The sequence below is a fragment of the Bufo bufo genome, chromosome 10 (assembly GCF_905171765.1).
Source record: "Bufo bufo chromosome 10, aBufBuf1.1, whole genome shotgun sequence".
Taxonomy (NCBI): domain Eukaryota; kingdom Metazoa; phylum Chordata; class Amphibia; order Anura; family Bufonidae; genus Bufo; species Bufo bufo.
In genome coordinates this window covers 95,837,551-95,865,335 of record NC_053398.1, presented here as the reverse complement: position 1 = coordinate 95,865,335, position 27,785 = coordinate 95,837,551, and the positions used below count along the sequence as shown (strand labels likewise).

The 27,785-nt window shown below is 45.1% G+C and overlaps 1 protein-coding gene across 1 annotated transcript in view; it reads left to right on the top strand.

Moving 5' to 3' along the window:
• The first annotated feature begins 19,165 nt into the window (after positions 1–19,165).
• The window catches only part of LOC120980653 (serine/threonine-protein kinase D3-like), a 138,024-nt gene continuing 129,404 nt past the window's right edge, over positions 19,166–27,785 (top strand). Inside the window, exon 1 of the mRNA XM_040409889.1 lies at positions 19,166–19,309. The gene's annotated coding sequence lies outside the window, so the exon portion shown is untranslated. The remainder of the gene's footprint in view (positions 19,310–27,785) is intronic.

Here is a 27,785-nt window from a genome sequence, read left to right as displayed (position 1 = left end):
AATATTTTGCAACAAATTTTTCCTAATGGAATCGCACATGTAATACTGTGATAAATTGTAATGAAAGGCACAAAAAAACAAGATATAAAGCTAGAGCTACATATGAGCACAATGTCATGATGAGTCCACCTGCTTTCACTGTCATTATTTGTGATTGGCAGTGCAAGATTTGCAAACTTAAAGGAGTTATCCAAGACCATAAAAATGTCACCCATATGCCGGGCCCCTCACACTGAATATACTTACCTGGCTACCCACTCCCTGCACCTCTTCTGGTCCCTGCACCGCCGCTGCTGCTTCTCCCCATGCAAGATGAAAACATCCGGTGTCGGGGAGGGCAGCCAATGGCAGGTGGGAACGGGGACGAGCCTCCCTAGCATCGCGGGTGACTCTAGGGAGGCTCATCCGCGCCCTCGCCTGCCATTGGCTACCTTCCCCCCGACACCGGATGTTTTTATGCGTGCATGGGGAGAAGCAGCAGCGGCGGTACAGGGACCAGGTGCAGCGCAGGGAGTGGGGAACCAGGTAAGTATATTCAGTGTGAGAGGCCCGGCATATGGGGGACATTTTTATGGTCTTGGATAACCCCTTTAAAGGGGTTGTGCAGCCAGTACATATTGATGACCTATCCTCAGGATAGGTCATCAATATAAGATCAATGGGGGGCCGATTAGCTGTTTAAAGAGGAGGCGGAGCTTGTGCGAGTGCTACTTCCTCTTCAACATTACACTGCGTATTGTCTTGGAAGTATTAGAAATTGTCTTGGAAGTCAATGGAACAAGCACTTGCAATTACTCAGCACTGCCGCTGCAAATGAGACGACGTGCAGTGTAATCTTGAAGAGGAAGTAGCACTTGCCGCCTCCTCTTCAACCAGCTGATCGGCGGGGGCGCTGGGAGTTGAGCCCCCACGGATCACATAAACATGTTCAGGATTTTTTTATACTATGCCCTGAACATGATTGTGAGGGCCGCCATCTTGCCCAGCGCTCTACATGTACGGTGCTCTGATTGGGTGGGAGCAGGAGCTGCACCCGCTCGATCAGTGGCAGGTACCTGGCTATTACTGACAGTCGAGCCTCTGCTGTATATGCCAGCATTGGTGCATACAACAATGTTGGCCTATTAGGTGTATACAGTCCATATAAAAATAAGTGTTTCAACAACAAATCACAACATTTAACTTAGAAACATTAAATTAATTCTGTGGAGCACAAATTCATCAGTATATGTCTTTGGAGTGTGGGAAGAAACCCACACAAACACAGGGAGGACATACAAACTCCTTGGTTGGATTTGATCCTAGGTCCGCAGCACATCAACGAACCAGTGCTGACCACTGAGCTGCCCAGCTATTTCTGTTGAATCCCAAATAGTACAGAGTACACTAGGGAAAGCCTGCTCCAATATTTCACTCAGTATTTGTATTTTGTATCTCAATCAATTTGTCAGTCAGAGCTCCATGACCTCTTTCAAAACCACTACTGTCTGCCAATTGCTTTATGACCTGGCTTGTCTGAAACCACCTCTGATCACCACATGATTTCCTGGTATATCATTTCCATGACTGTAACTTATTTTAGTTTATTGTATTTATCATTGTGATTGGTCTTTTAAGGTGAAGATTGTGGGTCAGAAACTCTATGCCTCTGGGTATTCCAGTGCAAATCCTTAGGAAACTGGCATATTCACCTAATGGTCCTGTCAAAGTAGCAGTTTCATGAATTCTAGGACTGAAGGTTTTCCAGCAGAACATTGCCAGCAAGGCCTCCACCAGCTTTCCTTCTTCTTAAGTGCATCCTGGTTTCATCTCTTCATCAGGCAAGTACATTGCCATCCACGTGTTACAAATGTGATTAATCAGATCAGGTCTCCATCTTCCATTGCTCCATAGTCTAGCGCTGATGCTCACATGCCCACTGTAAGCACTTTTGGTGGTGGACAGGAGTCAGCATGGGCACTCTGGTCTTAATCTATACAGCCCAATCTGCAGCAACCTGCAGTGCACTATGACTATTCACTTGACGTCTAATATATTCCACACCTTGATAGGTGCAGTTGTAGTGATATAATCTGTGTTCTTCACTTCACCTGTCAGTGGTTTTAATGTTTTGGCAAATCAGTGTGTATGTTAAAGTGCCTCATCAGTTCAAAGTATACATTTCACTGTGAAAGGATGAAAAGGAGGACACCAGGTATGTGTACTGTTATCTCCCCAGTTAATGTGAATTATTTTTCTTGATTTTTTTTTTTTAGCATACCTGGTGCCTTCCTTTTGAAAGATGCTGCCATGGTTCCACTATTTTGCTGCTCCCTTTTCATGTAACTAAAATGGATGCTACAATCTCAGACTGTCCAATGTTCAACATGCCCCTGTGGGAGCCAGTGCAGAGGATGGGAGTGGCAGTGGACCTGATGTAGTGCAGTTGTGTTATGGTGTCCTACCTCAGGTCGTTAGTCTCCGGGGTCCAATGGAGTGGAAAAGGTGATGATGAAAGTAACCAGGTAGAGACTATTGAACAAAGAACTTATTCATTTACTCAAAATTGGATAGCAGTACATCCAGCAGCAGTCCATACAAAGTGCAATTTCTCTCCTCCCAGATGGTGGGGTATGGTGGCTGACAATGCAGCAAAGATGACACTCAGAAACTTGCTAGCTGATGCTGTCTCTCTCTGGATTACCTTCCCTATGGATTAACTCTGGCCCCTGTGACTGTAGGTGTCCACTGAATGATGCGGGCTTCTAGCTATGCCTGTCCTAAACTCTTGTGATGGTGTCTTAAAGGGGTTGTCCAGGATTGGGGACATTTGTGTAATAGTACCAGAGTGACATGCATAATACATACATACATGTCCTACCTTTGCCACATATTTCTGAAGCCCCGTTTTCATATAGGAAATACTTAGCCGGAAGTGACTGTTTTCTTATACTCGGTGACGTACCCGGTCTCTTGCAGGCGAGCTGAAGCCTCTTCTTCCAGGTGCTCAGGGAGCAGGGTGACGTTAGCGGCACTGATGGGTGGGCTTTAGCGCTGCTCTAGCCAGTAAAACGGCTAGGGCAGCGCTAAAGCCCGCCCATCAAAGCCGGTGACATCACCGAACACCCTGCTGGGCGGAAGCCTCCGCCCGGCAGTGTGTTATTGTAAACAAAAGAGCCTTTGCCCTGCGTGATTTAGCGCAGGGCAAAGGAGAGCATCAGTGCATGAACTGCTCCGATGCTCAAGTCAGGGGGGCTGCCTGGGTGAAAATGGAGGTTTGTCCGGGTTCAGCTCTGAACCCGGATAACCCCTTTAAAGTGTTTACCACCACTTTGAAGCTGAGTTTTGATAGCTTATTCTCTTGACACTCTACTGATTCTAATATGCCACAGTTCACAAATCTTCTTTGGCCTAGGACCCTGCAGTCTCCCTGGGTCAATTACATCCTCCTAGGTGAGCTGCCTCTGTGGGTCACCTGGGGCAATTATGTCCTCCTAGGTGAGCTGCCTCTGTGGGCCACCTGGGGCAATTATGTCCTCCTAGGTGAGCCTTAACTGTAGTCCACCTGGTCTGGAGGAGAGGGAGATGGATCACATTCTCCCTCACTTCTCACTCTGCCCTCTCCAACTGACTCTCCCTATCTTAGCCTCACCCTCGGCAGGAGGTCGAATCAGACCACTCCTACCAAGAGGGGAGGAATGGAATGGTAAGTTGCATTCCTACAAAGAAAAAATGTGGGGGATTCAATCAGCACAACCCTATATGTAGGTGCACATTGCTATGGCGAAATACATATACAAAGAAAAAGACACAAATGCAATGGCACTCTGCAACCAGCATTCTGCCCTGCCTCTATGCTGGATAAGGCATTGGTGTACATTTTGGCCAAAGCGTAATAAGCCACTCACCACGTCAAAGTCGCCTCTATGGAGTGGTCCCTAACACTAGTTCCTACATGTTTGTGGGCCATGACAGCCACACAAAGTCCAGGGAATGCAGGTGCAGCATGCACGCCAAGCACACTCTGCTTTTAACCCCGTCCGGTGCCATTACAGCCATTTGGCTCCAGGAGAAGTATATAGTGGGCTCAGCATGCATGTTGGTACTTGCATCCCTGGATCCGATGAAAGCTGTAATGGCACCGGACGGGGTTAAAAGCAGAGTGTGCTTGGCGTGCATGCTGCACCTGCATTCCCTGGACTTTGTGTGGCTGTCATGGCCCACAAACAGGTAGGAACTAGTGTTAGGGACCACTCCATAGATGCGACCTTGACGTGGTGAGTGGCTTATTACGCTTTGTCCAAAATGTACACCAATGCCTCATCCAGCATAGAGGCAGGGCAGAATGCTGGTTGCAGAGTGCCATTGCATTTGTGTCTTTTTCTTTGTATATGTATTTCGCCATAGCAATGTGCACCTACATATAGGGTTGTGCTGATTGAATCCCCCACATTTTTTCTTTGTAGTATATATTGGAGGCGTGGCGATCTCCATGCAGTCATGCACACCTGACCAGTCAATCTGTCCTGGAGGCTGGTTTTAAAGTCAGTATAAAACTGAGTCTGCATATATAGCACCTACCAGTAGCCATTTGGCTCCAGGAGAAGTATATAGTGGGCTCAGCATGCATGTTGGTACTTGCATCCCTGGATCCGATGAAAGCTGTAATGGCACCGGACAGGGTTAAAAGCAGAGTGTGCCTGGCGTGCATGCTGTACCTGCGCTCCCTGGACTTTGTGTGGCTGTCATGGCCCACAAACAGGTAGGAACTAGTGTTAGGGACCACTCCATAGAGGCGACCTTGACGTGGTGAGTGGCTTATTACGCTTTGGCCAAAATGTACACCAATGCCTCATCCAGCATAGAGGCAGGGCGGAGTGCTGGTTGCAGAGTGCCATTGAAGTTGCATTCCTGTTAACATTGCCAACCATACCCCATTTGCTGGTGTACAAAGTGTATTGCATGTATGATAACATGAATATTACAGAACATTACATTTCAAACAAATTGTAGTACCCCCAGGTATGGGGTACTACAAATGCACAGCGTGCTTTGTAGTCTAAAAAGCTCCTCTACCCTGTCTTTGTCTTCTCCAGCAGGTCCCACACAAGGGTTTCCAACTGAAGCTGAAGATCTGCATATTAAGAGACAACATGGCAGCACATAGGAGAACACCACAATAATTTCACAGAAATAATGAAATTATATTTTCACTCAGTTCATTAATTACATATTTCGCTTACTTAAAGGGGTAACCCCATGATTATTATAAAAAGGGAAAATCAGACATCATATATTCTATGACAATCTCTTTTGTTTGCAAAGCTAGAACCAGCCCTGTACCTCACATGGATCCAGAGATCTCCCCATTCATTGCTCTGCTAGATTTATATCAAGCTGGCACCTTAAGGGGAGTGTCTTTTCTGCTGAAGCTAAGGGGGCGTGTCTCAGCTCTCCCTATCACAGCTCAGGAGGCAGATGAAGGATGAAACTGAGCATGTGCGGTCTTCTCAGTGTGCAGGTCAAAGAAATAAGAAAAAGACAAACTGCAGTTGGCGCTATACAGATATATTTTAATGAATAACTTAGTGGCTATGCAAATTTTTTTATTACATCCAAATACTAAAGTATTCAGATCCAAGAGCTGCTTTGAAAACTGTAGAATATTTTTCATTGGACAACCCCGTTAAATATTTTAAGCATAATGTGTTTCCACATTAAGGAGAATCCTCTGATGAACAGTAAAGTAATATCAAACCAGTAATATCATAGGTTAATGTATCAGAGACTATGAATAATATCATGGAAAATTGTTAAATTCTACCCAACCAAGCTCACACTGGCTAACATATTTGTCCCCGGTCTCCAGCATTTAACATGTATTTTTATTAATGATTAATACCTTTTGTCATTTGACGTTAATAATTCTTTTTTAACCACAACATGAAATCCTGTTCAGTCTGAGCCTACAAACTGTTTTTCTTTTCCTTATCTATGATAAACCTGCGCCACCTGTTCACCTTTTATTTCAGGTTTTAAAACCGTAATTTTACAGATCACAATACAAGAAAACAATGACATCATGTTTGTAAAATGATGTAGTAATTGAAATCTCACAATTTAACATAAATTAGACATTACACCAATACAAATAGCCCTTTTCTAATAATATCTACAGGGATCAGTCAGACAGAAGTGAAACTGCAAACCTATGAAGACTTACACCACTAATGACTGTAATATACCGTAAATGTCATCTTCCTTAAATATCCATGATTAAAACACATTAAAACAGTAAGCAAACACATCACATGAAGAAATGGTAGGCAATAATCAGTCAAAATGAAAGGGTTTTTCCGGTCTTTTTGAATTGACAGTTTATCCTCAGGATAGGCAATAAATATCTGATAGGCAGGGGGAAGACACACCATCAGCTGCCCTGCAGTAGCTCCAGCACTGGAACTTCACTTCTCCATCCATTGTGTAGTGGACAGAACTGGTTACTGCAGCACGGCTCCCATTCACTTCCGCTATAGTTCTGCAGAATGTAGCTACTGCAGAACAACTGATCTGCAGGGGTATGGGATGTCAGCCCCCCACAAATCAAATATTTATGGCCTATCCTGATGACTGAACATTAATATAAAAAGACCAGAAAAACCCTCAGTATATCCACAATAGATGTTACTGGTCCTACATAGAAATAACGTCCAAAATAAAGTGTAAGTGCTTATACAAGCACCATATACTCAGACTAACAATTAGAATAATATTCAAGTGCATGTGATATAGCACCTATGCAATCCTAACCCTGGCCAGGACCGACTCTGACAAGCATTTTGTTCTCTTCGTCCGGGGGTCAATGACTAAAGGCCTCATGCACACGAGCGTTCCGGTTTTTTGCGGTCCGCAAATTGTGGATCCGCAAAACACGGAAGCCGCCCGTGTGCCTTCCGCAATTTGCGGAACGGAACAGGCGGCCTATTGTAGAAATGCTTATCTTGTCTGCAAAACGGACAAGAATAAGACATGTTATATTTTTTTTGCAGGGCCACGGAACGGAGCAACGAATGTGGACAGCACACGGAGTGCTGCCCGCATCTTTTGCGGCCCCATTGAAGTGAATGGGTCCGCACCCGAGCCGCAAAAACTGCGGCTCGGATGCGGACCGAACAATGGTCGTGTGCATGCGGCCAAACTCTGAGTTTCCCAGATTTGGATTTTCTTGAGATGGTCCATAGATATTAGCACATGGAGAGAAAACAAAGAGTAGACATCAGATTTTCCATAGAAAGAATTCTGAGGTGTTGTGATATGCTCTCCACTGTACATGGTATATGTGTAGGCACAGACATCAGTAAGGGGCACAAGAAGTGCGCTCCCATACTTTTATTTCCAGGGGTTTAGCTCTAGAGACTGCAGAGACTGCAGACCCAAAGCCCAATCCTCAACATAAGGAGACATCTGTATTGTAAAGGGCACATGGCAAGGGGTCTTGGCTAAATTTTGCTTTGGGGCCCAAAAGCTTCAGGTTACGGCTTTACATGCATATTTTATAATAAAAATGATCAGCCGAACACTAATTTTACTCGAGCATCGAGATGCTTGGCACATCGTGGTTTTCGGCCGAATACCGCGTGTGCTCAAGCGCGATGCTCCAGTCTCCTCCCACCTCATCTGCTGGCTGATACGCAGCCAATAAACGTGCAGGTAAGTACTGCCATTCACTGTAATGCTGTAGCCATGTTGGCTACTGGCATTACAGTGATTGGCTGGCCAGAACGAGTCATTGGGTGCTATATAGCACCCGATGACACGTGTTCGGCTCAGTCTTAGTCAGGGAAAGCTGGAGAGCAGAAGGGAGAGATAGTGTAGGGACTGAAATAGGAATATTTTAGTTTTTATACTTGTTATAGACCCAAAAATCCTTTTAAGGACTATAGTTGTATCTGGCAGCAATATATATTTTTAGCGCAACCTGCGCTAAATAGCTTGCAATTGTTTGGCCGCGGCAAACAGTGACATTAACTGCGCTACATCTCCTGTCTAACGTGTGCTCAGCCTAAAAATATCTGTGACATCCAGTGTATGTTTTCCGTAGACTGTGTCCGCTGCGGACAGTTACATTACCTGTGCTACATCTTCTGTATAATGTTTGCGTATCCGAAATATCAGTGACATTCAGTCTATTTTTTTTGCTACTGGTGGCAGCGACATTACCTGTGCTACATTTCCAGTATAACGTTAGCGCATCCAAAATATAAGTGACATTTAGTGTCAAATTTTTCACCGCTGGTGACAGCAACATTACTTGCGCTATACCTCCTGTATAACGTTTGTGCATCCTAAATATCAGTGACATTCATTCAGTGTAATTTTTTATTAGGCGGTGGTGACAGCGACATTACTTGCGCTATACCTCCTGTTTAACCTGTGCGCATACTAAAAATATCTAGCTCCTCCTCCCAACCTGGGCCTGCCCTTGCGGTTGTATTGCCGTCCTCAGAAGAGGGAGAGATGTATATGGGATTCGAAGCCACAACCTTCTGTATCAGAGGCAAAGCACTTACCCACACAGCCATAAGAGCTGCATTGCCACTGAAAAAATATGAGACTTCTACTGTTATAGCTGGCTAAGTGTACATCTATACACATGACAGCTGCCCTAACACACCCAGCACTGCTATATCTCTATATGACAGCTGTCCCAGCACACTCAGCTCTGCTATATCTCTATATGACAGCTGTCCCAGCAAACCAAGCTCTGCTACATCTATACACATGACAGCTGCCCAAACACACCCAGCCATGCTACATCTATACACATGACAGCTGCACCAGCACACTCAGCTCTACTATATATGACAGCTGCCCCAGCAAACCCAGCTCTGCTACATCTATGCACATGACAGCTGCCCAAACACACCCATCTCTGCTACATCTATACACATGACAGCTGCCCCAGCACACTCAGCTCTGCTATATCTCTATATATCTATCTACTGTATAGCAATACTTAGAGATATCTAGATGTAGCAGAGCTGGGTGTGCTGGGGCAGCTGTCATATATAGAGATATAGTAGAGCTGAGTGTGCTGGTGCAGCTGTCATGTGTATTAAATGTAGTAGAGCTAGGTGTGCTGGGGCAGCTGTCATATACAGAGATATAGTAGAGCCGAGTGTGCTGGTGCAGCTTTCATGTGTATTAGATGTAGCAGAGCTGGGTGTGCTGGGGCAGCTATCATATATAGAGATATAGCAGAGCTGAGTGTGCTGGGACAGCTGTCATATAGAGATATAGCAGTGCTGGGTGTGTTAGGGCAGCTGTCATGTGTATAGATGTACACTTAGCCAGCTATAACAGTAGAAGTCTCATATTTTTTCAGTCAGTGGCAATGCAGCTCTTATGGCTGTGAGGGTAAGTGCTTTGCCTCTGATACAGAAGGTTGTGGGTTTGAATCCCAGCAGAAACTTTTCTGAAATACAGGCTAAATTAGAATACACAAGCACTGACTCCATATAAGGACATACAGGAAGAGGCTGCATCGCATCGCTGATATGGAGGTAAGTATAAGTGTTTTTTTTTTAAATTAATACCCGACTGTTACTGCCATGGGGGGAGCGCACTTGATACTGGCACATGGGGGGAGGGGGGTTGGCACCTGATACTGGCACATGGGGGGGGGGAGATGGCACTATGATACTGGGACATGGGGGGGAGGAGAGAGGCTCTTGATACTGGCACTTTTTTTGGGGGGGGGGGAGATGGCACTATGATACTGGGACATGGGGGGAGGAGAGAGGCACTTGATACTGGCACATGGGGGGCATCTATGGGGACACTTACTGGCACATTATTGGGGGGCATTATGGGGGACACTAGGCCGGCAGCCTATCAGAGGCCGGACACTGAGGGCATCTACTGGGGCACTATATATGGGGCATTTTATACTGGTACATTATGGGGGGCACTAGCAGGAAGGGGGGAGAGGAGCACTATGGGGGAATTTACTGGGGGAACTATATAGGGGTATTTTATACTGGGACATTATGGGGGCACTATGGGGACATTAGCTCAACTGGGGGCATTACAAGGGGGTATTTTTTGCACTGTCACATTATAAGGTGAATTATTCCTACTGGGGGGGGCATTATGGTGGTCTTTATTACTCCCCCATGGTATGAGCCCCTAGTAGCAGCACCAGCCTCTCCCTGCTCTGCTATTCCTCTGCCCCTTCTCCAAATCCTTATTATGAAATCTTTCTCATTAGGATAAAGCACAACATCAGCTCCACCGAGCCCCCGGCCAAAGTGTTGAAGTGGTGTCCGAGATCCCCAAGGGCCAAGTCAAGTAATTGTAAGTTTTCATGTGAAATATGTTTATTATACACATATAACATACACTGTGCCACACAATATACAGTATACCGCTACACTGTTAGTAACATTTTTAGAATATAGATTATTTAGCCAAAACGTTTAATTTTAGTAGAAAACTGTGGCTGAAATTGCCCTTAGCGGCACTCTCTGAAATGAGCGTTGCTAAGGGCCACCCGTCTTCTATTTGAAAAGGGGAGACGGGCTGTGCGGGAGCTGTGCTTCTGCCTCCTGTGCCCCCGCGGTGGCCACAGGCGTCTTAAAATCTAATGCTCGGGTACACTAACTAACCTGCCTTCCCTCCGATAATCACTCATGAAGACGGGTGGACCTTAGCATTTCAGGGGGCCCAAGGAAATTCTTGCCCAGGGTCCAATCAATATTAAAGACGGCCCTGTAAAAAGGGTATATGGTTCAATCTCCCTTTTCTTGTCCTCCCCCTCCATCATATCAACATGCTTATTAGGCTGCCCTCGCTCCTAATGTTTTAGAGGGTCAGCTCAGCAGCGGGCCCTCACCCATAATGTTTTAGCGGGTCACCAGCAGGCCCTCACCCATAATTTTTCAAGGGTGTGTATGATGCCCTCCTTTATGTGTAATAAAGGGTGTATTGGAGTGCCGGTTCCTTGTAATTGGGGTGTAGGAGTCCCACTACCTTAACAATTGTACCGCAATGTGAATGAGGCCCTCCTTTATGTGATATACAGGTTGTATCGGAGTGCCTCTTCCGTGTAATTTGTGGCAGCACTTGCACTTTATATACAAGTAAATATACAGGAAAGAATGTTTCCTAACAATTTTTCCTCTAAAATCGATGTTATCTTCGGTTTAGTGCGTATTATTGTCAATCTGTAAAAGTGGCGTACTACTTGGTTCTTAGCAGTGACCTGGGAGTCCAAGATGCATCCAGACATCCTCCCCATGCTGTTCCCGAACTATTTCAGTGGTGTTTCCATAAATTTCTGACCTTTTCCTATGAACCAGACACCCTCCGCTCTTCAGAGCGCCTGGGTGCAGGGTGCCTGGTTTAATGCTCGGGTTCTCCTATTGACTTTCATTGTGCTCGGGTGCTCAGTAGAGCACCCGAGCATCCCGAGGTGTTCCACTCGAGCACCCGAGCACTAGTACTTACACCTCCTAGTACACAAATTACACATTGAGAAGAACCAAAAATGTTCAGGTTCATTGTGTTCAGGACTATTCATTTACACTTAGGAAGGACAACATGAGACTTAGATTAAAGGGGTATTCCCATCTTAGACAATGAGGGCATATCGCTAGGATATGCCCCAATTGTCTGATAGGTGTGGGTCCCACCGCTGGGACCCGCACCTATATCGAGAATGGAGCGGGGAGCGCTGTGGCTGGAGGACCCCAGATTTCCCGGGGTCCGTCCACCACCAAGCGCTAATCCCCGCCTCTCCCATAGAAGTGAATGGGAGCATGCCACGCATGCGCGGCCCATGCTCCCATTCATTTCTATGGGGCAGACGGCAATAGCCGAGCTAGCGCTCAGCTATTTTCGGCGGCCCCATATACATAAATAGAGGGCGGTTGCGCATGCGCAGTGAGCTCTCCTTCACTTTCGGGGCTCCGTTCTCGATATAGGTGCGGGTCCCAGCGGTGGGACCCGCACTTATAAGACAATGAGGGCATATCCTAGCGATATGCCCCCATTGTCTGAGATGAGAAAACCCCTTTAACTCACTGGGGTACGTTGAAGAAGACGAGTGTACTCACAAGATAATGTTTCTCATGGAGGCCGGGTGTCGTTATATTGTGCCGTTGTGAGTTATAATAGAGTATGCCACTAATTTTTGAAACCAGAGGCATACAAAGGTATGGTAGGAATTCATAGACAGCTACCGGGGCTGTATTATGTCTCCATAGAAACTATAATATGGGAAGATGCATGAGTCATTATTATCATATTCTTCCAATCCGGTTCTTCCAATCATATCATGCTATGTTGTATGTGAGGAGGTATCTCCCAGGGAAAGAGAAGCATCTTGCTATCGCCACCTTCTGGAAGTGGTTCCCTTTGAGTCAAAGTCTGACTTTTTAACAAGCCTTGGGATATGACATGGCAAAATAGCCAAGGCAAATATCCATCCGTAGAAAACTGTCTCAGGATTCTTGCTCCTCGTCAGTATGGAATAGCATTCTGGCTGGCTGAGTGCGATGCCTTGGATGCAGCTTAGGCGGGGTACTGGCTTTCCTTAGCCAGAATCCTACTCTGTACTGATGAGGGGCAAGCACCCCGAAACAGCTGTCTAGGAATGAATATTTGGATTGGTTATTTTCTCTTTTCATGTCCCAAGGCATATTGAAAAATTGGACTTTTACTCATAGGGAGCCACAAAAGGCGGTAACGTGATGGTCCTCTTTCCCTGGAAAATACCTATTTGCATATTTTTTCTCCATGGGGCATTAACAATAATCCTCTATACACAGCTGGTGTCTTTAAGGAGAGCCAGTACCCTGCCTAAAACCTCATTCACATGTCAGTGTCAGTGTTTTGGTTAGTGATTTCCATCAGTGATTGTGAGCCAAAACCAGGATTGGAGCCTCCACACACACAAGGTATAAGGGAAAGATCTGCACCTGTTCTGTGTTTAAAGCCATGCCTGGTTTTGGCTCAGAATTACTGATGGAAAACACAGACAAAAACACTGACGTGTGAACAGTGGCGTGCCTGGGTTGTTTGGCACACGGGACGGGTCCTTTCTATGGCCCTCCCCCTCCCAATACTTAAAAAAAAATCGTACCCCCTCACAGTTATATTGCCCTTATTGTAAAACCTTCACAGTAGTTTTGTACAGATGTGTGCCCCCTAACAGAAGTTATGCCACATTGTGCCCTGTTAAAGTACTTATCCCTTCATTGTACCCCCTTCACAGTATTTATGCACTCATTGTGCCCCTGTAACGGTCGCGTACACACACACACAGGGGGGAGGGAAGTGACCACTGCGCTCCACCCTTACCCCTGGCCCTGCCTACTTGCCTCGCGAGTCCTAATGACAGGGGACAACTGGACGGCAATCCCTAACTTGGAGTAAGTGCAGGGATGACAGACAGACAAACAACAGGACGTGAACGGACCGAGTCAATACCAGGAAAGCTGCAAAGTACAAATGGAGCAAGCAGAGAATTGTCAGGAGAAGCCGGGGTCATAAATACCAGGAGAGCAGAGAAGTACAAGAGGAGTCCTAAGAGAGTAGTCAGGTGGGAGCCGAGGTCACGATACCAGGATGGATGCGCAGTACAGGAGGATCAGGCAAAAGGATGGTCAAGGAACAGGATCAGGTAAGTATTCAGCAGTCCAACAAATAGCCAGGAACCTAGAAATTAACAGGCAACCTGTAGCCAGCAGGCTGCCTGTATTTATAGTGGGGAGTGAGGGTCATGTGACGTGGCCAGCGTCACATGACCGACAGACCAACCAGTCGAGCACCGAGTGATCAGCTCGGCGCTCAAGGCAGACTTAGGAGCAAGGAGCCACCCAGCTAGTAAAGCCGCCCTGGGAATGAGGTCAAACACAGAACCTCATTCCAAAAGCTAAGCAACAGTTCTGCGGGCAATGGGGGACCGAGTGCACCTTCGGAACCCCGTGACAGCCCCCCTCACAGTAGTTATGCCCTCTGTTCCCCCCTCACAATAGGTGTGCCCATTTTACAGTAGTAATACCCTATCTGGGCCATTCACAGTTGTAATGCCCTCTTTGTGCCCCCTTGACAGTAATAATCCCCATTGTGCCCCCTTGACAGTAATAATGCCCATTGTCCCCCCTTAATAGTAATATTGTCCATTGTGCCCCCTTAATAGTAATAATGCCCATTGTGCCCCTTCACAGTAATAATGCCCATTGTGCCCCTTCACAGTAATAATGCCCATTGTGCCCCCTTCACAGTAATAATGCCTTCTGTGCCCCCTCCATAGTAGAAATCCCCATTGTGCCCCCTTAATAGTAGTAATGCCCTCTGTGCTAGTAATGCCCATTGTGCCCCCTTCACAGTAATAGTGCCCTCTGTGCACTGTGCCCCCTCCATAGTAGAAATGCCCATTGTGCCCCCTTCACATTAGCAATGCCCATTGTGCCCTCTACAGAGTAGAAATGCGCATTGTGCCCCCTCTGTTAAAAACAAAACAAAACACAGTAACTACTCACCTTGTCCCGTTCCTGAAGCTCACAGTCCTCTCTCCCCTGCAGACACACATGGCTATGCAGCACTGTGTGGGCGGAGCTTATGCAGATTTCCATGCTGCTGGCTCCTCCCACACATCTGTGTCTGCAGGTTGAATGGTGGAGCAGGGAGAAATCTCCCTGCTTCACCATTCAGAGCGCCACCGACCTGAAGAAGGGGAGGAGCACGGGGAGCTGAGCGGTGAGTAACAGGACCCAGCCCCCCTGCGCTCCAGCAATGAGCGCTTCCATCTGTATTGATGGAGGCGCTCATTGCTTCTGGGCTCTGGCACCCTGTGAGACCGATACCTGGCATGCCACTTAGCATGCCACCCCCTTAGCATGCCACTGCATGTGAATGAGGCTTAAGATTCTTCGTTGTACAGCATTATGACCAGTGAATGGGGTCCTTTGTAGTTCTCTGCACAGTAGGTGGACAGGAATGGAGTCACACAGGAAAAAACTGTGAAGGACCCACAGTGCTTAACTAGTGCTGAAAGAGAAGATGTAGGAAGGAACCGCAGCACTCCAATCTTCAATCCAATCATGTGTTTATTAACACCGAATCAAAGCAACGTTTCAACTTTACAAGTCTTTTTCAAGCTTTTTTTTTAGCTTGAAAAAGACTTGTAAAGTCGAAACGTTGCTTTGATTCAGTGTTAATAAACACAATTGGATTGAAGATTGGAGTGCTGCGGTTCCTTCTTACATCTTCTCTTGTGACTGTGGGGCCCCTGAGGCCGGGGCTTGACACCGCAAGCACCGCCGCCTAGTATAGACTATCTATAGTCAGTAAGTGGTGCTATCCTACTTTTTTGTTTTAACTAGTGCTGAAGCCACTTCATCCTGAGAATTGGTAGGGGCAGCCGCATCCTCACTGATTAACAAGTGATGGAATATCCTAGATATATTCCATCCCTAATGGTAGAAAAGCCTCTTGATTTAAGTGATGAGTAGATGCAGCGATCGCCTCCACAGTGTCGGGATGAGCGATGGCTGCTGCTATCGTTCCTCCTCATACAATATCATTGCTCCTGGGCAGCAGAGTGCTGTTTAAAAAACATGACAGGGAATGATGATTGAGGTGTCTGTATCTCCGATCATTTCACACGATGAACAAACATTTCGCTCATTCATTGGGTGATCTGTGGCACCTTTACATGGGCTGATTATAAGAAACAAGTGTTCGTAGAAACGCTTGCTCCAGATAGTCGGCCCAAACATTGAACCATGTAAATATGGCTTAAAGGGGTTATCCCATGACTAATGTAAAAAAATGAAAATCAGACATCATATAGTACATGACAATCCCTTTCTAACAAAGTTAGAACCAGCCCTGTACCTCACATGGATCCAGTGATCTCTCCATTCATTGCTTTGCTAGATTTATATGAAGCTGGCATATCAAAGGGAGTGTCTTTTCTGTTGCAGCTCAGGGGGCGTGTCCATGCTCTCCCTATCACAGCTCAGGAGGCAGTTGAAGGATGAAACTGAGCATGTGCGGCCTTCTCAGTGAGCAGGTCAAAGAAATAAGAAACAGAACAAACAGCAGGTGGCGCTATACAGATACATTTTATTGAATAACTCAGTGGCTATACAAAATTTTTTATTACATGCAATTACAAAAGAATTCAGATTTCATGCCATTCTTTTCTGCAGATTTTCTCAAGCTCTGTCAGGTTGCATTTTTAGGACTTTACAGATATGTTCGATTGGCCACTCAAGGACATTCCCAGAGTTGTCCCTAAGCCACTCTCGTGTTCTCTTGGTGGCGTGCTTAGGGTGGTTGGAAGGCATCACTGTAATCTTACTGACCTAGAGAGTAAAGTTATTTTATTTATATTATTTTCATTTACAGGTATGCCAAAAAATGAATGCTACAAAATTTATAACGTAAAAAGTGCCTTTTATTAACAAAGAGTTAATAAAAGTGAATCAGTAAATTCTGTGTACCACAAAATGGTGCCAATAAAAACTACAACTTGTCCCACAACAAACAAGCCATCATATAACTACATTGATGGAAAAATAAAAAAGTTACGGTTATTGGAAAGTGATAATGAAAAAATAAAAACAATTGCTTGGTCACTAGGGATCAAAAAAGTATGTTCACACATGACGTAAACGCTCTGTGAGTTTGCATGTGGTAAATCCGCTGAATTTTAAAGTGCAAGCAAAGTGGATAAGATAGTGTGTGAAACCAGAGGTAAGTTCACATGCATCTGATTTGTTGCAGAAATTTTGGCAAATGAAAATGAATTCTATTAATGCAAATTGTTTTTGTAGCGTTTGTACAGATTTCTGCAAGACATATTTATCTGAATCAAACAGTCAATACATTTCTGCAACAATACTGTTGCATGTGAATATACCTTTATTTTCTAGTAAGCCAGTTCAGTCAGCAGCCGCTTAGAATCCTGATGACCTGATGATCTGGCTCCTTCCTTTGAGCCAGCAAGCCAATGAGTGAGAGGAGCAGGGGCAGGAGAAGAAGGCAGAGGAATATTTCCTGTTGCACAACTGCCTCTCCAGTAAGAAGGGTTTTCCAGTATTGCGTCAACATCAGATTGGTTGGGGTCTTGGCACTTCTGCTGATCAGCTGTTTGTAGGAGTCATGACACCTCCAAAAAGCTGATCTTCAGGGGTGATGAGAGTAATATGAGCGCACCTCAACCCCAACTAGAGACGCTCTTATATGGGCACACTTCAATCCCACCTAAAGACGCTCTTAGGGTACTTTCACACTAGCGGCAGGATGGATCCGCCAGGCTGTTCACCCTGTCAGATCCGCCGTGCCGCCGGACTGCCGCTCAGTCCCCATTGACTATAATGCGGACAGGGGCGGAGCTTCGGCGCAGCACGGCAGTGAGAGGCCGCTGGACTAAAAAGTCGGACATGCCTCTCGCCGTGCACTACTGTGCTGCGCCGGAGCTCCACCCCCGTCCCCATTATAGTCAATGGGGACGGAGTGGCGGTCCGGCGGCAGAGCGAAATAGCAGTAGGAAGGATCCGACAGGGTGAACAGCCTGTCGGATCCGTCCTGCCGCTAGTGTGAAAGTAGCCTTACATGGGCACACCTGACCTAGAGGCGAAGTGCAGAAGTGCTTCTAGCCCGCAGCATTATGTAAATGGTCCTTTCTGACAGGCACCTCCAGAAACAATGTTCTGGTGTAATCAACTAACACAGACAACGGCTCACTGGGTCCTACTCAACATACCAGGGAGTACCAAGGATATACATGATCAGGTGTAGTTAGTGTGCTAAATATCATCATCTTTTTATGTAGTAGCAAACACATAGAAGAGTCGCAGAGACATAGTGGCGGTCTGAGTGCTGAGACCCCCACCAATCACTAGAACGGGGAGAGAGAAGTGCCGGCATATTGCACTCTCTCTCTTTGCTGCAGAGGACAGAACTGAGATGGGACGATAGACTTTCCATTGAGCCCATCTCCAGCAACAATATACCAGTCCTTCATTCTCTCCTCATTTTAGCGATCAGTAACCTTACAGGCATAGCCTAGCAAACAGATGTTTTATAGTAATGTCTCAATTAATGGTTTGGTGTTACTGTCGGATAAACTCCGCTCTGCAGTGGAAAACGATTTCTGACATTTCAAAAGTTTTGGTCAGTGGGGGTCTGAGTGCTGAGACCCCTGCCGATCGCTAGAACGAGGAGAGAAAAGTCCTTGCATATCACACTGTCTCTCCACACTGCAGAGGACAGAATCGAGATGGGTCCATAGCCTTTCTATTGAGCCCATCTCCTGCAACGATATGCCTCTCCACTCGTTCTAGTGATCATCAGTGCCCTTAGGGTACGGCCACATGCTCAGGTTTCTGATGCAGTTTTGGAAGCCAAAACCAGGAGTGAATTTAAGAAAGAAGAGAAGTCGTACCTATACTTTCTCTACTTTTATGATCCACATCAGGAAACCTGACCGTGTGGCCGTACAGGCATAGCCCAGCAGACAGATGTTACATAGTCACGTCTCGATTAACGGTTTGGACAAAACTCAGTTTTCTGACATTTTATGCGTTCCTTGATACGATCTTCATACAGTCCATCAAATGTTTTGGGCATCCATCTTAGGGCTCATGCACACGGCCGTTCCGTGCTTTGAGGTTCCGCAATTTGCGGTCCCCAATGCACGGGCAGGCCTGAATGTATCGAGACCCATTCAACTTGAATAGATCTGTGATCCGTCCGCACCGAAAAAAAATAGAACATGTTCTATTTTTTGTGGTGCGGAGGCACGGACAGAAACACCACGGAAGCACACGCTAGTGGTTCCGTGCCTCCGTTCCGCACCGCCGCTCCGGATTGCGGACTAATTCAAGTGAATGGGTCCACATCTGTGATGCAGGGAGCACACGGCCGGTGCCCGCATTTTGCCGACCCACTGTTTGCGGGCTGCAATACGGCCACGGCCGGGCAACGGCGTGTGCATGAGGCCTTACAGGTGAGACAAATCTGCTCAGTTTTTCCATTTCCAAATTGGTGGTTGAGACACTACCTTATATACGTGTGCAGCAGTGAGCCAGGCATGAATATGCCTCATCCCTCATGTCACAGCCTCCTCTCCTGTGTTTCAGTAACTTCCAAGCAGGGAGGGGAGGGGCGAACAGGACAGAGCAGCTCATGAATTTCCTGTCTCTGAAGTTGTACACAGAAAATAAGAAGACTTGAGATGTTCAGAGAGGAAGCTGCCAGAAGAGTAGAAAGCGCAGAGAGTTGCCACTGGCAGCACAAGCAGCTCTTGGCCGTGGTGAGGAGACTTTCTTATCCTTACTGTTTTATATATTGTTGTGTTTGTGCCTTTCACTTTTACTATTCTTTGGTTGGGACTTTTACCCTTCGCCTTCTGCTCTCCCAGTCCTGTTCATGTTGCAGTTTCATGTTCTTATCCCCTCTGGGTGATTATGTCTTTTCGCACATTTACTGGTCATCTCCATTTCACTTTCTTTGACACATTTAACTTCACCTTACATATTGCTTTGACATTCCCTGTCTTTAGCGGTGGAAGTACAGCTACAACGTATGGTCTATCATGGATTTTGTGTAGAGTTTGGAATGTGGGTTAACACCCTTATGACCATTTGTTCATTTTAGGCATAGGCTAACTATAATGTTTTATGTTAGGCCATCAAAGTGTTTTTTTTTTGTTTGTTTTTTTATATCAGTTTGTGTATTGCTCTTTTGCTATACTATATATACATTTAAAGTTACTGGGGATAAACCAAACAAAATGCATGTAACATGCTAATGTTTTTGTAGCATGTCCCATCATACAGTTAAAAAATCCATTCTTAGGGGGATTTATCAAAACTGTTGTAAAGTAGAATTGGCTTGGTTGCCCCTAGCAACCAATCAGATCCTACTTTTCATTTTTCTGAGCTCCTTTGGATCACTTTGATTGGTTGCTATGGGCAACTAAGACAGTTTTCCTTTTATACCAGCTTTGATAAATCTCCCCCTTATTTATTTATTTTTTTATGACTTTACAGTTCGCTGGAAAATTTCATTAGTACTTTTTATGGTATTTAATATTTTACAGTAGCAGATAAATAAAGCTGATCAATACCTTTCATAAAAAATCTGCTCCAGAATTTGACCTAGGAGATATTAATTTATGCAATGGATTTATGATAGCTTTCACCCAAATCCATGAGAAATCCACAAATTCCGCTGCAGAAAAACCAGGGTGGCCAAATACTCAATATGATCTCATTTATATTATATACTAGCAGAAGGACCCGGCTTCACACGGGTATATTTCATCTATTTAATTTAATGTTTGTGTGTGTCATTAAAAGATATTGACAGTATCCCCCATAACTGTGACCTCTACAGCACCCCGCACCTTTAAAAGGGAACTCCACAGTCCCCCACCCCTTAACACTGACCCCCCCCCCCCAGTGCCCCACCACTTTAAAATGGGATCTCCACAGCAGCCCATCCCCTTAAGGGCTTGCTCACACGACAGTTGTCGGGCCGCAATACCGCAATGAAGAGGCAACGGTCGTGTGAACAAGCCCTAACTTTGACCTTCACAGCAGCCCGCCCCTTTAACAGTGAGTTTCACAGCACTCCACTCCCTTGATAGTGATCTCCTCAGGGGCCCGCTGCCTTAACAGTGACCTCCACAGCAGTTGCCCTTATAATAGTGGCCCCTGCCCCCTTAACAGTGACCTCCACAGTGTCCGCCCCTTTAACGGTGACCTCCACAGCGGCCTGCCCCCTTAACAGTAACATCCACAGTAAACGCCTCTTTAATAGTGACCTCCACAGCACCCTGCCCCTTTAATGCTAGCACTACGCGGCGACATGTGTCGCACTATCATTATAAAATTTGTTGCGCGACACATGTAGTTGCAGTGACAAAAAATGGCTGGGTTGTTATGGAAACCTGGAGTAAAACTGTGTGTATGTGGAGACTAAGGGCCTGCGAGCTTCTATTGGCTGATAAGGGACATGTGACCTTTTGTATGGAGGATATGAAGAGAAAGACTTGCAGGCTTGTATTGGCTAATGCAGGTAATTTTTTGGGAATATCTCAGGAACGGTACGTCCTAGAGAGCTGAGACCCCCACAAGATTTCTTTTCAGGTAGCAAGGGATGTGTATACCAAGTTTTGTTGAAATTAATGGTTGCGTTTTTGAGTGATCGCAGAACATACACATATACGTCCTTATATATATATATATATATATATATATATATCAGTAAAAAAATGGCAGCACAGGCAATGAACAAGTCTGGGTGCACGTCCTTGAGGGAATAGGCTTCTTACCCCAATAATAGTCCAGAAAATGAACGGCACTCCAATGGATTATAAACAAATAACTCCTTTATTCACCCGTGCGGTGCAAAGTTTCGGCTCCGTACTAGAGCCTTTTTCAAGCTTGAAAAAGGCTCTAGTACTGAGCCGAAACGTTGCACCGCACGGGTGAATAAACATGTCAAAATGTTGTTGTTGCTACTTAAAGTATCCAACAACGATAATGTGTCCGTCTTAACTTAAAGGGGTTATCCCATGATTAATGAAAAAAAAATGGAAAACAGCAAAACGGGAAAAAAGCGCCCAAATGGCTGATTTGACGTCATGCACACCCCAGAATGGTATCAATGAAAAGTTCAGATCGCCCCGCAAAAAATGAGCCCCCATAAAGCTCCGTACACATAATTACAAAAAAGTTATAGGGGTCAAAATATAGTGACAAAAAAATAAAACTGATCTTTTTCCCACTTTTACATTTTTTTATCACTATCAAAACGCTAGAAAAACTATACATGTAAGGTATTGTCGGATTCGTACTGACCTGTAGACTAAAAGTAACCAGTCATTTTTATCATACATCGAACGTCGTAAAACTGTGGTGGAATTACTTATTTTTTTTGCAATTTCACTCCATTTGGACTTTTTTTTTTTTCGCTACCCACTACATCATATGTAATATTAAATGGTGGCGTTGGAAAGTACAACTTGTCCCGCAGAAATCAAGCCCTCATATGGCTATGTGAACAGACAAATAAAAAAATGTATGGCTCTGGGAAGGCAGGGAGTGCAAAACGAAAACGCAAAAGAAAACTAAAAACCTCCGGGGGTGAAAGGGTTAAAAAAGTACTTAGTATGTAATGTGGTTTGTACATATAGCATCCTGGAAGGCTATCTGAGTTAGGGCTTGTTTTCACGACCGTTGCCCCTCCGTGCCCGTGCTGTGGACCGCAAATTGCGGTCCGCAATGCACGGGCACCGACCGTGGGCCAGCTGCATGCGGATCGCAGACCCATTCACTTGAATGGGTACGCGATCCATCCGTTATGCAAAAAGATAGAGAAAGTTCTATCTTTTTGCGGTGCGGAGGCGCGGAATGGAACCCCAGGAAGCACTCCGTAGTGCTTCTGTGGGGTTCAGTTCCGTGCTTCCGTTCCACACCGCATCTCTGGATTTGCAGACCCATTCAAGTGATGCAGAATGCACACGGCCGGTGCCCCGTGTATTGCGGACCCGCCGTATGCGGGACGCAATACGGCAATGGAGGGGCAACGGTTGTGTGAACAAGCCCTTAGTGTGAGGTGATGTTCAAAAAGTCACAGAAACTAATGCACTATAACAATAGATGCAAACATAACATATGGACTAAGCCCTCACTCTAATAATAAAATCTGAGACTCTTAGCCAATATATTGTTGCGGTGAAGAACAGCGGTTGGTATTGAATTACATATCTTAGTTTATGGCTGATGTAGGAATAAGTAAATGTCGGAATAAATAAAACTGACGCAGAATAAGTCTCCCTGTAGTCTCCCTGCACTCTCCCTGCAGTCTCCCTCTCCAATATTCTTCTAGTAATCGTTTTCAACAACACTGTCCCTAGGGCATGAGCGCTTGCCACGTGTCTCCCTACGCTCAGCTCACAGGACAATGGTGGCGACCACGCGGGATGAGGGTTTTATAGGGTTGTCGCATCACAGGGGAAGGCTATCTGCAGATTGGCTGGCTGCACAGCACTATAGGTGGTCTTGCGTTCCCAGGCTTATCTCTGCTACTCTTAGTTTCCCTTTGTAACACGTGCAGCCACCATTTTAGGAAAACCTGATTCGTTACCACAAAGCATGAGGAAATTTGGATTAGTTTAGAATTGAAGTTTTTTAAAATTTGGACTGAATTACGCTTCGAATGTTTTTGTTTCTCTCAACACTAATTATAATTAAAGGGTCAGTCCAAGCAAAAATGAAAAATTCAGCTATTGGCTAAAAGTCGTAACGCTATACATACTTTTTCTGTTTCATTTACCTGAATGGTGCCATTACGGAGATCCCCTGCTAGGCCGCAGCTGAAGCCTGTGTTGCCATATCAATACAGGGAGTGCAGAATTATTAGGCAAGTTGTATTTTTGAGGATTAATTTTATTTTTGAACAACAACCATGTTCTCAATGAACCCAAAAAACTCATTAATATCAAAGCTGAATATTTTTGGAAGTAGTTTTTAGTTTGTTTTTAGTTGTAGCTATTTTAGGGGGATATCTGTGTGTGCAGGTGACTATTACTGTGCATAATTATTAGGCAACTTAACAAAAAACTAATATATACCCATTTCAATTATTTATTTTTACCAGTGAAACCAATATAACATCTCAACATTCACAAATATACATTTCTGACATTCAAAAACAAAACAAAAACAAATCAGTGACCAATATAGCCACCTTTCTTTGCAAGGACACTCAAAAGCCTGCCATCCATGGATTCTGTCAGTGTTTTGATCTGTTCACCATCAACATTGCGTGCAGCAGCAACCACAGCCTCCCAGACACTGTTCAGAGAGGTGTACTGTTTTCCCTCCTTGTAAATCTCACATTTGATGATGGACCACAGGTTCTCAATGGGGTTCAGATCAGGTGAACAAGGAGGCCATGTCATTAGATTTTCTTCTTTTATACCCTTTCTTGCCAGCCACGCTGTGGAGTACTTGGACGCGTGTGATGGAGCATTGTCCTGCATGAAAATCATGTTTTTCTTGAAGGATGCAGACTTCTTCCTGTACCACTGCTTGAAGAAGGTATCTTCCAGAAACTGGCAGTAGGACTGGGAGTTGAGCTTGACTCCATCCTCAACCCGAAAAGGCCCCATAAGCTCATCTTTGATGATACCAGCCCAAACCAGTACTCCACCTCCACCTTGCTGGCGTCTGAGTCGGACTGGAGCTCTCTGCCCTTTACCAATCCAGCCACGGGCCCATCCATCTGGCCCATCAAGACTCACTCTCATTTCATCAGTCCATAAAACCTTAGAAAAATCAGTCTTGAGATATTTCTTGGCCCAGTCTTGACGTTTCAGCTTGTGTGTCTTGTTCAGTGGTGGTCGTCTTTCAGCCTTTCTTACCTTGGCCATGTCTCTGAGTATTGCACACCTTGTGCTTTTGGGCACTCCAGTGATGTTGCAGCTCTGAAATATGGCCAAACTGGTGGCAAGTGGCATCTTGGCAGCTGCACGCTTGACATTTCTCAGTTCATGGGCAGTTATTTTGCGCCTTGGTTTTTCCACACGCTTCTTGCGACCCTGTTGACTATTTTGAATGAAACGCTTGATTGTTCGATGATCACGCTTCAGAAGCTTTGCAATTTTAAGAGTGCTGCATCCCTCTGCAAGATATCTTACTATTTTTGACTTTTCTGAGCCTGTCAAGTCCTTCTTTTGACCCATTTTGCCAAAGGAAAGGAAGTTGCCTAATAATTATGCACACCTAATATAGGGTGTTGATGTCATTAGACCACACCCCTTCTCATTACAGAGATGCACATCACCTAATATGCTTAATTGGTAGTAGGCTTTCGAGCCTATACAGCTTGGAGTAAGAAAACATGCATAAGGAGGATGATGTGGTCAAAATACTAATTTGCCTAATAATTCTGCACGCAGTGTAGAGCAGCGCTGTCATGCGCCACATCAGAGTCAGTATAAGAATAGTTTATACTGTCGATTTTAGAAAGGTAAAATACACCACATATTTTGTTGCAGAATTCGCAGCGGTTTCTGCCATGGTTTTTCATTTTGAGTGTCGCGGACCTGATCATGGTTTAGGGCCACTGAATGGAGCTAAAGCTGCATCTTTTTACACACCACTCCAAAAAAAAGATATGTCCATTCTTGGCACGGTTGTGTCTTATTGAAGTGCAGTGCAGCATCCCTTTGAAAACAATGGGAAGCAGATCCAGCGCTCCTGCTGGTGGCTTCTTAGTGCTGAATCTGCCCTAAATTCTGTCGGCAAAAAAAAACTGTGTAGAAGGGGGGCCTAAGAAATATACACAGACACATATTGTTACCATGATGATGGGGTTAATGATTAACGATGAGTTAATGATGATGATGGGGTTAATGATAATGGGATAAAGTTATAGGGAATGTATTACCGAAAAAAGTTTTCTGCCAGTTAAATCCAGATAGAGCCACATCTCCTTTTTTTTAATTTTGCAGAACTTTTTATTCTGTTTCCTGAACATGTTTATGGGGGCGGCCATCTTGCCTGAGCTTTAGTTTAGAGAGGTGCTTTACAGCAGCCACCATGACCCATAGACACAATGGACAGGAGGGGACCTCACTGACTTCTATGGGTGAGTTTTCCAGGCATGCTCTGTGCAGAGGTCAGGAGGTAGTAGATGAGCTGTGATATCACCTACTATGAATGGTGGATCCTCTGTTTGCTATAAATATCTGTATCAGAGGTAATTACTGTACAGTTGACTCAGTTACTGGCCTTGGAGTCATGGGGATGGTATGCTGCAATGTGGAATATGTAGTAACAGGAAATAATCGGGAGAATCCTGAATACTGTAAAAGTGGGAAAACACATTTTTGACAAGCTGCGTTTTGTTGTCTGCCTCCAAAGCGGAACGGAGACTGAACTGATGCATTCTGAGCGGATCCTTTTCCATTCAGAATGCATTAGGGCGTTTTGGACCGCTTGTGAAAGCCCTGAACGGATCTCACAAAACGCCAGTGTGAAAGTAGATTAGTTATGAGAAGCTCACTTAGGAGGAGTACTGTGAGAAAAGATACGATGAACCAGTAGTTTATTAGGAAAGTAAGGCTACTTTCACACTAGCGGCAGGACGGATCCGACAGGCTGTTCACCCTGTCGGATCCGTCCTGCCGCTATTTCGCCGTGCCGCCGGACTGCCGATCTGTCCCCATTGACTAAAATGGAGACAGGGGCGGAGCTCCGGCGCAGCACGGCAGTACACGGTGAGAGGCCACCGGACTAAAAGTTCTGCATGTCCAACTCTTTAGTCCGGCGGCCTCTCACCGCGCATTGCCGTGCTGCGCTGGAGCTTCGCCCCCATCCCCATTATAGTCAATGGGGACGGAGCGGCAGTCTGGCGGCACGGCAAAATAGCGGCAGGACGGATCCGACAGGGTGAACAGCCTGTCGGATCCGTCCTGCCGCTAGTGGGAAAGGACCCTAATAGGACTGTTTTACAGTCCAAACGCAACTATTTTGCATCTGAGATAATGTTGCAAAGGTGAACTACAAAATAACAAAGTGATTCTATCATCAAAGAAAACTGGTACTTCCCTTGACAGTCATATCAGAGACACTATCTGTGTATAGGACTGTATGAATAATATACTGTTATACCTTTTTCAAGACATCCTAAAGAATAGAGATAATGTAAAGTAAAATATAATTACAGTTTATACACAGAATAAATATATTAAAAAAATCACTGTCTCTACCAACAAGAGAAAAATAAGTAAAAATAAGGAATGAAAAACAAAACAAATACTGTACACTGATGTGTTTTTAAATGTGTTTTTTTATTTAAAAAAATAAAAGTTATGTCTTAGAAAAATAATAGGCCATAAACAGAATGTATATAGCCAATGGCAATATGATGGTCTAAAATACTCTGGGCCAAACAAGGGTCATTGTTTATATAATAACTGTTATGGGGCACAGAGTGGGCATTACTACTGTGAAGTCGGCACCGTGGTCATTCCTACTATGAAGGGGGCCCAGAGTGCATTACTAATGTGAAGGGGCACAGAGAGGGCATGACTACTGTGAGGGGGCATAACTATTAAGGGGGCACAGAGTGGGCATTACTATTGTGAAGGGGGAATAATGGGAAATACAATGGGCACACAGAGGGCATAACTACTGTGAGGAGGCACAAAGAGGGTACTACCACTGGGTAGGGGGCACAGATAGGGCACAATGTGAAAGGGGCACAATTAAGGAATAAGTACTTTAAGGGGGGTACAATATGGGCATAAGTACCGTGAAAGGGCACCTAACTACTGTGAAGGTTGTACAATGAGGGCAATGCTATTATGAGGTGGCACAATTTTTTAAAGCATGTAGGAAGGGGGAGCAGTGCCAGAGAAAGGATCAGCCCCAGGTGCCAAGCACCCTAGGCACGCCACTGCATTGATAAAAAAGAAAAGAAAAAAAGAGTTCCTTTTCAAATACACATTTGTCAAATTTTGCATAGCATCTATTCTTCCTTAAACACTAGACTACAATGTGGACATATATGCGATGGAATATCAAGTCTGGTGAGAATATTAAGATGTGATCTGGCCCTCAATTGTTTTATGTGGATTTGGACTTTGCTCACAATATGCAGTTCTGATTAGATTTTTGATTGTGATGGTGATTAGTAGCCTTGGATTACACAAGTTCTACTTGTGATGAGGGACAGAGTTGAGTCTGCATTGTGTGAACGCTGTCCCATAG